The sequence below is a fragment of the Mus caroli genome, chromosome 2 (genome assembly GCF_900094665.2).
Source record: "Mus caroli chromosome 2, CAROLI_EIJ_v1.1, whole genome shotgun sequence".
Classification (NCBI taxonomy): Eukaryota; Metazoa; Chordata; class Mammalia; order Rodentia; family Muridae; genus Mus; species Mus caroli.
The window spans coordinates 143,054,713-143,063,846 of NC_034571.1; the positions used below are offsets into that span (position 1 = coordinate 143,054,713).

At 41.5% G+C, this 9,134-nt stretch overlaps 1 protein-coding gene and 1 pseudogene across 2 annotated transcripts in view; one reads left to right on the top strand and one right to left on the bottom strand.

Moving 5' to 3' along the window:
• The window catches only part of Ninl (ninein like), a 76,242-nt gene that overhangs the window by 50,860 nt on the left and 16,248 nt on the right, over positions 1-9,134 (bottom strand). The window lies entirely within an intron of this gene.
• LOC110289852 lies at positions 8,196-8,981 on the top strand (annotated as a pseudogene).

The following is a 9,134-nucleotide window of genomic DNA, read 5'->3' on the forward strand; positions in this document are numbered from 1 at the left end:
AACAAAAACCTCCCTAAAATGGCATTCTCTAAAACACAATTGTTAACGATGCTAACTATTTGGTGTATATGCTTGTACAATTCTGTTTTATGGCTATTCTCTCCTTAGCAGAAATAATTAGATAGCTATGATACATGCCATCTTAATGCCTCCTTGTAATTGGCAAATCTATAAACAAGTACTTAATTTTCAAATTAGCGTGACAATTGATGGTTTTTGTAAAGCTTTATAAGTACTGTCTGCTGACATTCTACAAAATCATTTGTTCTCAACAGTTCCTTCTCTGTTGAGCCTCATGATGTCTGTTAACATTCCGCAGAAGCACAAAGGGTCCCAAACAGGTTCTGCAGATGCTATGAATTCACCCAGATCACAAACAATATGGGGTCCATGTTTGCTTGACCCAAGAGCCACTCTATACATCTGAGCTGCTTAAAGTTGGCTGTAAAGGGTCACTAACATGAAGTCTTTAATGTCTGTCAAGTACCCTAAAACACTGAAGTGCTAGCTCCACACTCATCCCCTCAGCTGCTGACGTTACAGTCACAAGTGTATGCACTATATCCAGTAGCAAGGACTAATAATGTTGATGCAGTAGAGTCTTAGATCACTTAGAAAACAAAAATAATACACACTTGTACAGAGGCAGAAAGGCCAAATACAAATGAAAATGCCTCACTCTGTGAGGAATAAAACACTAACTGCTCAGAACCTGAGCCAGTGGCCTAAGAGACAGAATTCTTACCTCAAAGGGGACAAGACATAGTTTACATTGTAGCCAAATATGTGGGACACAGATTCAAGTTATCCCAATTCTATCTTGCAATGTAGTAAAAGCTTCATGAAATTTTACAGTAAGAGAACAAAGAAAATCGTGGATCAAGACACCTCCCTAATACACTGGTGCAAACACCAGGTGAGTGAGTTACAGGAAAGCAGGTAGGTCCCAGAGAGAGGCCTCAGGTGCTGTCCGATGGGACCTTTAGCCTTTGGTTGGCAAAGGATCTACCTGATAGTCAGAATGATGTTAGGCACGTGCAGAGAAGAGTAATATACAGCTATTAAGAGGACTGACCAGTCAAGCAGTGGTGGTGCACGCCTTTAATCTCAGCACTTGGGAGGCAGAGGCAGAGGGTGGCAGATTTCTGAGTTTGAGGCCAGCCTGGTCTACAGAGTGAGTTCCAGGACAGCTAGGGCTACACAGAAAAACCCTGTCTCAAAAAAAAAAAAAAAAAAAAGAGGGCTGACCATGGCCCAAGACACCCTGGTGCTGGAGTTGGAACCGTTCAATCTCCCATGTCACTGTCAACTTTTGTAACACAGCTCCTTGCAGGAACTCTCTTCATGATAGAAGAAATTGATACATTGGTCAAAAAAATGCTAAATCTAAAAAGTTTCTAACACAAAATATCTAAGAAATTTGGTACACTATAATAAGACCAAACCTAAGAATAATAAGAACAGGAAAAAAAGAGAAGATTCCCAGACCAAAGGCCCAGAAAATATATCTCAATAAAATCATAGAAGAACATTTTCCTAACCTAAAGAAACAGATGCCAATACATAGAAGAAGCTTACAAAACACCAAATAGACTGGACCAGAAAGGAAATTTCTCCTATCATATGATAATCAAAACATTAAATGTATGGAACAAAGAAAGAATATTAAAAGCTGCAAAGGAAAAGGACCAAGTAACATATAAAGGAAGAACTATCAGAATTACACCTGACTTTTCAAGAGAGACTAAAAGCCAGAAGGCCCTGGGCAGATAGATGTCTTGTAGACCCTAAGAGAACACAGAAACACAGAGTAATAATGAAACTAACTGACATTATGAGTCAACTGAACCTAACATACCTACGCAACATTTCACCCAAACAGAAAAGAATATACCTTCTTATCAGTAACTCACGGAACCTTCTCCAAAACTGACCGTATACTCAATCACAAAACAAGCTCAACAGATACAAGAAAATTGAAATAATACCTTGCATTTTATCAGACAACCATGGATTAAAGCTGGATGTCAAGAGTAATAGAAACACCAGAAAGCCTACATACTCATGGAAACTGCACAACTCTCTACTCAATAATCTCTGGACCAGAGAAGAAATAAAGAAATCAAAAACTTCCTAAATTCAATGAAAATGAAGGCACAGCATACCTAAACATAGGGGACACAATGAAAGCAGTGCTAAGAGGCTTCAGAGCACTAAGTGCCTTCATAAAGAAATTGGAGATATCATGTACTAGCAACTTAACAGTTCCCCTGAAAGCTCTAGAACAAAAAGAAGCCAGCCAACCCCAGAGGAGTAGATGTAAGGAAATAAACTCATGGCTAAAGTTAGAAACAAAGAGAACAATAGAAAGAATCAAGGAAACCAAAAGCTGGTTCTTCCAGAAAATAAACAAGATAGACAAACCCTTAGCCAAACTAACTAAAAGGCAGAAAGGCAATACTGGAATTAACAAAGTCAGAAATGAAAAGGGGGAAATAACAACAGACACTGAGGAAACCCCAAGTATCATTAGTTATTACTTCAAAAGCCTGCACTCCACAAAATTGGAAAATCTAAATAAAATGGAGAATTTTCTGGATAGACTACACTTACTAAATTTGAATCAAAATCAGGTAAACAATCTAAATTCTTCTATAACACCTAAAGAAGTAGGAGCAGTCATTAANAGTCTCCCAACCAACAAAAGTCTAGGGCCTGGCAGTTTTAGCACCGAATTCTACAAGACTTTCATAGAAGAGCTAATCCCAATACTTCCTAACCTAATCCACAAAAGAGAAACAGAAGGAACATTGCTAAACGATGAGGCCACAGTCAACCCGATACTTAAACTACACAAAGACTCAACAATGAAAGAGAATTTCATAATAATTTCCTTATGAACATTGATGCAGAAATAATAAAATACTCACAAATCGAATATAAGAACACATCAAAAAACGTCATCAACCATGATCAAGTAGGTTTCATCCCAAGGATGCAGGGATTTTTCAATATACAAAAATCTATCAAAGTAATCCATTAAATAAACTGAAAAAAAAAAAGACCATCTCATCAGACGTCAAAAAAGCTTTTGAAAAATATAATACCCCTTCGTGTTAAAGTCTTGGAGAGATGAGGGATCTCTCATATCTAACACAATCAAGGCAATAAGCAGCCAACACCAATAGCCAACATCAAATTAGACAGAGAGAAATTAAAGCAATTCTAATAGAATCAGGGACAAAGCAAGGCTGTCCACCTTCTCCTTATCTCTTCAATATAGTACTTGAAGTTCTAGCTAGAATATTCAGACAACAAAAGGAGATCGATGGGATACAAATTGGAATGAATTATTGATATCCACAAAGGATATGATAGTATACGTAAATGACCCCAAAAAAACTCAACCAAAGAATGCGTACAGATGATAAACACCTTCAGCAAAGTGGCTGGGTACAAAATTAATTTTAAAAAATTAGTATCCCTTTTATACAAATGATAAATGGGATGAGAAAGAAACTGTGGAAACAACACACTTCATAATATAAAATATCTGCAACTCTGACTGAGCAAGTGAAAGACCTGTATGACAAGAACTTCAAGTTGATGAAGAATCTGAATATAGCAGATGATGGAAAGATCTCCTATGCTCATGGATAGGCAGGATTAATATAGTGAAAACAGCCATCTTACCAAAAGCAATTTACAGATTCCATGCAATTCCCATCCAAATTCCAACACGATTTTTTTAATGACCATTTTTTATTGTATTTTTCACAGGTTAAAAACCATACATGGGTTTTTATTAATTGTTTTATTGAAAATCCAACCTCTGATTTTCAAACTAAGGAAAACATGACTCTGCGGCCCCAAAGTTTTGGGTCAAAATACCAACTGTCAGAAAAAATACTTAAAGCAGTAAGTTAGTCTTGTATTATTTTTCCAAAATTATTGAGAGCAGAGTAGTTTTCTTTTTTTTTTAATTTTATTTGTGACTAAATTCTCTCTTTTATCATGGTAACTGTGGCCATAGGCATGCTAATTTGAGCTAATGCTTCATTCTGCTAATTTAACTTAATTTATTTATTTATTTGGTTGTTTGGCTATTTTATTTGTTTACATTTTAAATGTTGTCTCCCTTCCCAGTTTCCCCTTCACAACTTCCCCATCCCGTTCCCCCATCCCCTTTGCTTCTATGAGAGTGCTTCCTTACCCCCACCCCATTCCTGCCTCACTGCTCTAGCATCTCTTTATGCTGGGGCATCAAGCCTCCATAGGACCAAGGGCCTCCCCTCCCATTAATGCCAGATAATGCAATCCTCTGCTACATATGTAACTGGAGCCATGGGTCCCTCCATGTGTACTCACTCTTTGGTTGGTGGTTTAGTCTCTGGGAGCTCTGGGTGGTCTGGTTAGTTGATATTGTCGTTCTTCCTATGGGGTCGCAGTCCCCTTCAGCTCCTTCAGGCCTTCCCCTAACTCTTCCACTGGGGTCCCGGGGCTCAGTACGATGGTTGTCTGTGAATATCTGTGTCTGTATTGGTCAGGTACTGGCAGAGCCTCTGAGGGGACAGCTATACCAGGCTCCTGTCAGCAAGCACTTGGCATCAGCAATAGTGTCTGTGTTTGGTGTCTGGAGGTGGGATGGCTCCTTACATGGGGCAGTCTCTTTATGGCCTTTCCTTCCGTCTGTGTTCCAATTTATTGTCTCTGCATTTCTTTTAGATAGGAACAATTGTGGGTTAAAATTTATGAGACAGGTGGGTGGCCCCATCCCTCAACTGGGGGTCATGCCTATCTACTGGAGATGGTCTCTACAGGATCTATCTTCCCTTTGTTGGGTATTTCAGCTAACCAACACAATTCTTTACAGCTCTTAAAAGAACAGTACTCAACTTTGCATGTAAAAACAAAAGCCCAGGATAGCTAAAATAATCCTGTACAATAAATGAATTTCTGGAGATATTAATATCCTTGATTTCAACCTGTACTACAGAGAAATAGTAATAACAACTGTATGGTATTGGTATACAAACAGACAAGCTGACCACTGGAATTGAATTGAAGACCAATACCTACAGAAACTTGATTTTGGACAAAGAAGCCAAAATAATACAATGGAAAACAAGAAAGAATCTTCAAGAAATGATGTTGGTCTAATTGGATGTCTGCAGGTAGAAGAAAGCAAATTCATCCATATTTATTACCCTGCACAAAACTCAAGTCCAAGTTGGAAATAGCCTTGAATGCATTGGTACAGGAGATAACATCTTGAATAGAACATCAATAGCTCAGGTACTAAGATCAACAATTAATAAATGGAATCTTATTTCGAACTTCTGTAAGAAAAAGGACACCATCAACAGGACAATACAGCAGCCCACAGATGGGGAAAAGATCTTCAGCAACCCTATATCCAACAAAGGGCTAATATCTAAAACATATAAAGAACTTAACAAGTTAGACACCAACAAGCCAAATAACCCAATCAAAAAATGGGTATAGAGCTAAACAGAATTCTCAACAGAGGAATCTCTAATGGCCAAGAAACACTTAAAGAAATGTTCAGTCGTCCTTAGTCACAAAGGAAATGCAAATCAAACTGACTCTGAGATTCCACCTTACACCCATTAAAATGGCTAAGGTCAAAAACTCACGTGACAGCACATGCTGGTGAAGATATGGGACAAGTGGAACACTCCTCCATTGCTGGTGGAAATGTAAACTTGTACAACCACTCTGGAAATCAATTTGGCCGTTCTCAGAAAACTGGAAATAGTTCTACCTCAAGACCCAGATATACTAACCACTCTTGGGCACATATCCAATAGATGCTCCACTATACCCTACTGACATGTCCTCCACTATGTTCATAGCAGCTTTATTCATAATAGCCAGAAACTGGAAACAACCCAGATCCTCCTCAGCCAAAAAGTGGATAAAGAAAATGTGGTTCATTTACACAATGGAATACTACTCAGCTACTGAAAACAAGGGCATCATGAAATTTACAGGCAAATGGATGGAACTAGGAAATATCCAAAGTGGGGTAACCCAAGCCCAAAAGGCTTGAATCTCACTCAAAGGGGGAATAAAACAGTCATCAGAGGCATATGGAGGGAGGGAATTCAGTGGGAGAGGGGATGGGGAGGGGACTGTGGGAGGATCAGGTTCACATGTGGGAGAGAGTAGGAGAGAGGCTCCCGAATGGAAATCTGTAGCTGGCAATGGGGGAGGTCATTTCTAGGATGTGCCTGAGACCTGGGGTTGGAGAGATTCCCCGGTATCTCTAGTTGACTCCTTAGGGTGTGACTCTAGCTGAGACTCCTTGAAATGAGGGATATGGAACCTGAAGTGGGCACCTCCAGTATTGCAGGGGGCAGGGTGATGGTGGCAGGGAAATGTTGATGGTAAAACAGATGAGATCCCCTGATATGACAGTGTGGCCCATGGTGACTCGCCCTATTCCCACCAAGTAGAAACACCCAGAGACGCTCAAAAGTGGTTAAGGAGAAACTGGATTCCTCTACCTCCTGACCCTATTCTCTAATAAAAACTATTTGGCTTATTTTGGTCAGTTTTACCACAAAACTGGTATCTGGCATACACTTGTTCTTGCTGCCCCGGCTGCTGCTACCTTGTTATCTCCACTGCAGGCTGAGGAAGGCCAGGCTTCTGGCACCAACCCATGAACATTCCAAAGCCTGATGCTGTGGAAACTGCAGAAAAACACCAGGAACATCACTCAACACAGAACAAGGCTTGCAGCCAGCCTCACCTGCAGGGTCCTAGGAAAGGACCACCTTTTTGGGCACAGACACCATGGGTGGAAGAGAGGCACACAGATGATGTTTCCTGGCTCAGGCCATCTCAAAGGAGAGGTCAGTTATAGGGTTATACACAATTGGTCTTTTTGTAATTCTTACCAAACCCCGTTTTCACGTCTCCTTGATGGAAGAGGTTCCTGCCGACTGACAAAGAAGTAGGGCCGGACCCACAAGTGCATGAGAGGAACAATTAAAAATGTCTGCTGATCCCAGGAACACCCAGGACGTTTTACCGATTCCTTGTAGGGAAAGAGTGTCTGAGGCAATTTGGAGATTTTATTGAGGGTGATACCTCTCTGTCTTGGCAGGAGCCAAAGTGTTTCTCAAGTCGACCCCCTCCATTTCCTCCACTTGCTGTGAGCAAGAAGAGGGCTGGTGTTACTGCCCGCTTAGTCACCTAGCTATGGACACCACTTCCCCAGTAGGAAGACTCAAGAGAGACTGCCGTCTGCAAGAGCCAGACATACAGAACAGTGCCAGTTAACTTTGTGGGCTCTTTATGTAGGCACCACACATAGCAGTGACACTACCACATGCCTGCAGAACTGAAATCATTTTCAAAGGACCCAGAGTTTGAAAGTCAAGTGGTTGCTGATTTTAGCCATTGTGTGTCTGGGTGAAGATCAACCACCTGGGATGAGGACAAAGAGCTGGGTACCATGCTGTGCCTGCAGAAGTGTTACCAATAGTGTCACACACAGCAACCCGGACCAACCATCTCTATGTGGTATACAAAGATTATTATTTTATTTTCAAAATCAATTTTATTGTATATTTAAGCCCCCAAATGCCACCACTTTTTCACGATACATTACCTCATCATACCAGTAGCCCAGGTGACCAGAACCTGGGTTATTCACAATAATCCACCACACTCATAGCCTGCAGTGCATCTCTGACTTCTTCCTGCTACACACTGCCTCATTTCCATCCTTAGGCCAACATCAAGTTAGCATCTTGTGTTAGGTTCCTGTATCTGATATTTTCCTCCTTTTGTGGCTTCCTATGCTCAGCACATTTCTCTCACATTTTACCCATCTTGATATAAATGTCAGGATCTCTTTGTTCTTTCTCTGAAGCAGGTTGCTGTTGTGAAGCACAGGCTGGCCAGTCACTTGCCATCCTGGGTGGTGTGATGACAGATTTCCACCTCTTGTGTTTTTAGGCCTAACCTTGAAAATTCTTCTTCCTAGATATATGGGTGTCTTGGGTTTCCAAACCTAATTATGCAGGTGTTAATGTCCCCTACCCAGGATAATGGGACTGTAGGTAGAACCAGAAAGGAAGTACTGTAATGGTGTTTGTCTACCACACAGTTGAAACGCAGCATCTAAAATCCTACGGGGCTCTTTCTACCAGCCAAGCAAGATGCCCAAAGGGAAGAAGGCCAAGAGGAAGAAGGTGGCCCCAGCCCCCACTGTCGTCAAGAAACAGGAGGCCAAAAAGGTGGTCAATTCTTTGTTCGAGAAGAGGCCCAAGAACCTTGGCACTGGGCAGGACATCCAGCCCAAAAAAGATCTGACAAGCTTCGTCAAATGGCTCCGCTACATCAGGCTGTAGTGGCAAAGAGCCATCTTCTATAAGCAGCTCAAAGTCCCTCCTGCCATTAACCAGTTCACCCAGGCCCTGGACAGGGAAAGAGCTACTCAGCTGCCTAAGCTTGCTCACAAGTACAGGCCAGAGACAAAGCAAGAGAAGAAGCAAAGGCTACTGGCCTGTGCTGAGAAGAAAGCTGCTGGCAAAGGGGACGTCCCAACTAAGAGACCACATGTCCTCCGAGCAGGAGTCAATACAGTCACCACCTTGATGGAGAACAAGAAGGCTCAGCTGGTGGTGATTGCCCGTGATGTAGACCCCATTGAGCTGGTGGTTTTCCTGCCTGTTCTGTGTCAAAAGATGGGGGTGCCCTACTGCATCATCAAGGGAAAGGCCAGGCTGGGGCATCCACAGGAAGACATGCACCACTGTTGCCTTCACACAGGTTAACAAGGGTGCTCCGGTGAGCTGGTGGAAGCTATAAGAACCAATTATAATGACAGACATGATAAGATCTGCCACCACTGGGGAGGCAACATCCTGGGTCCTAAGTCTGTGGCTTGCATTGCCAAGCTGGAAAAGGCAAAGGCTAAAGAACTCACCACTAAATTGGGTTAAATGTACACTAAGTTTTCTGTACATAAATATAATTACAAATTTTCTTTTTTGTTTTTTTTTTTTTTAATTTTTTTTTACGTATTTTCCTCAATTACATTTTCAATGCTATCCCAAAAGTCCCCCACACCCTCCCCCCCACTTCCCTACCCACCC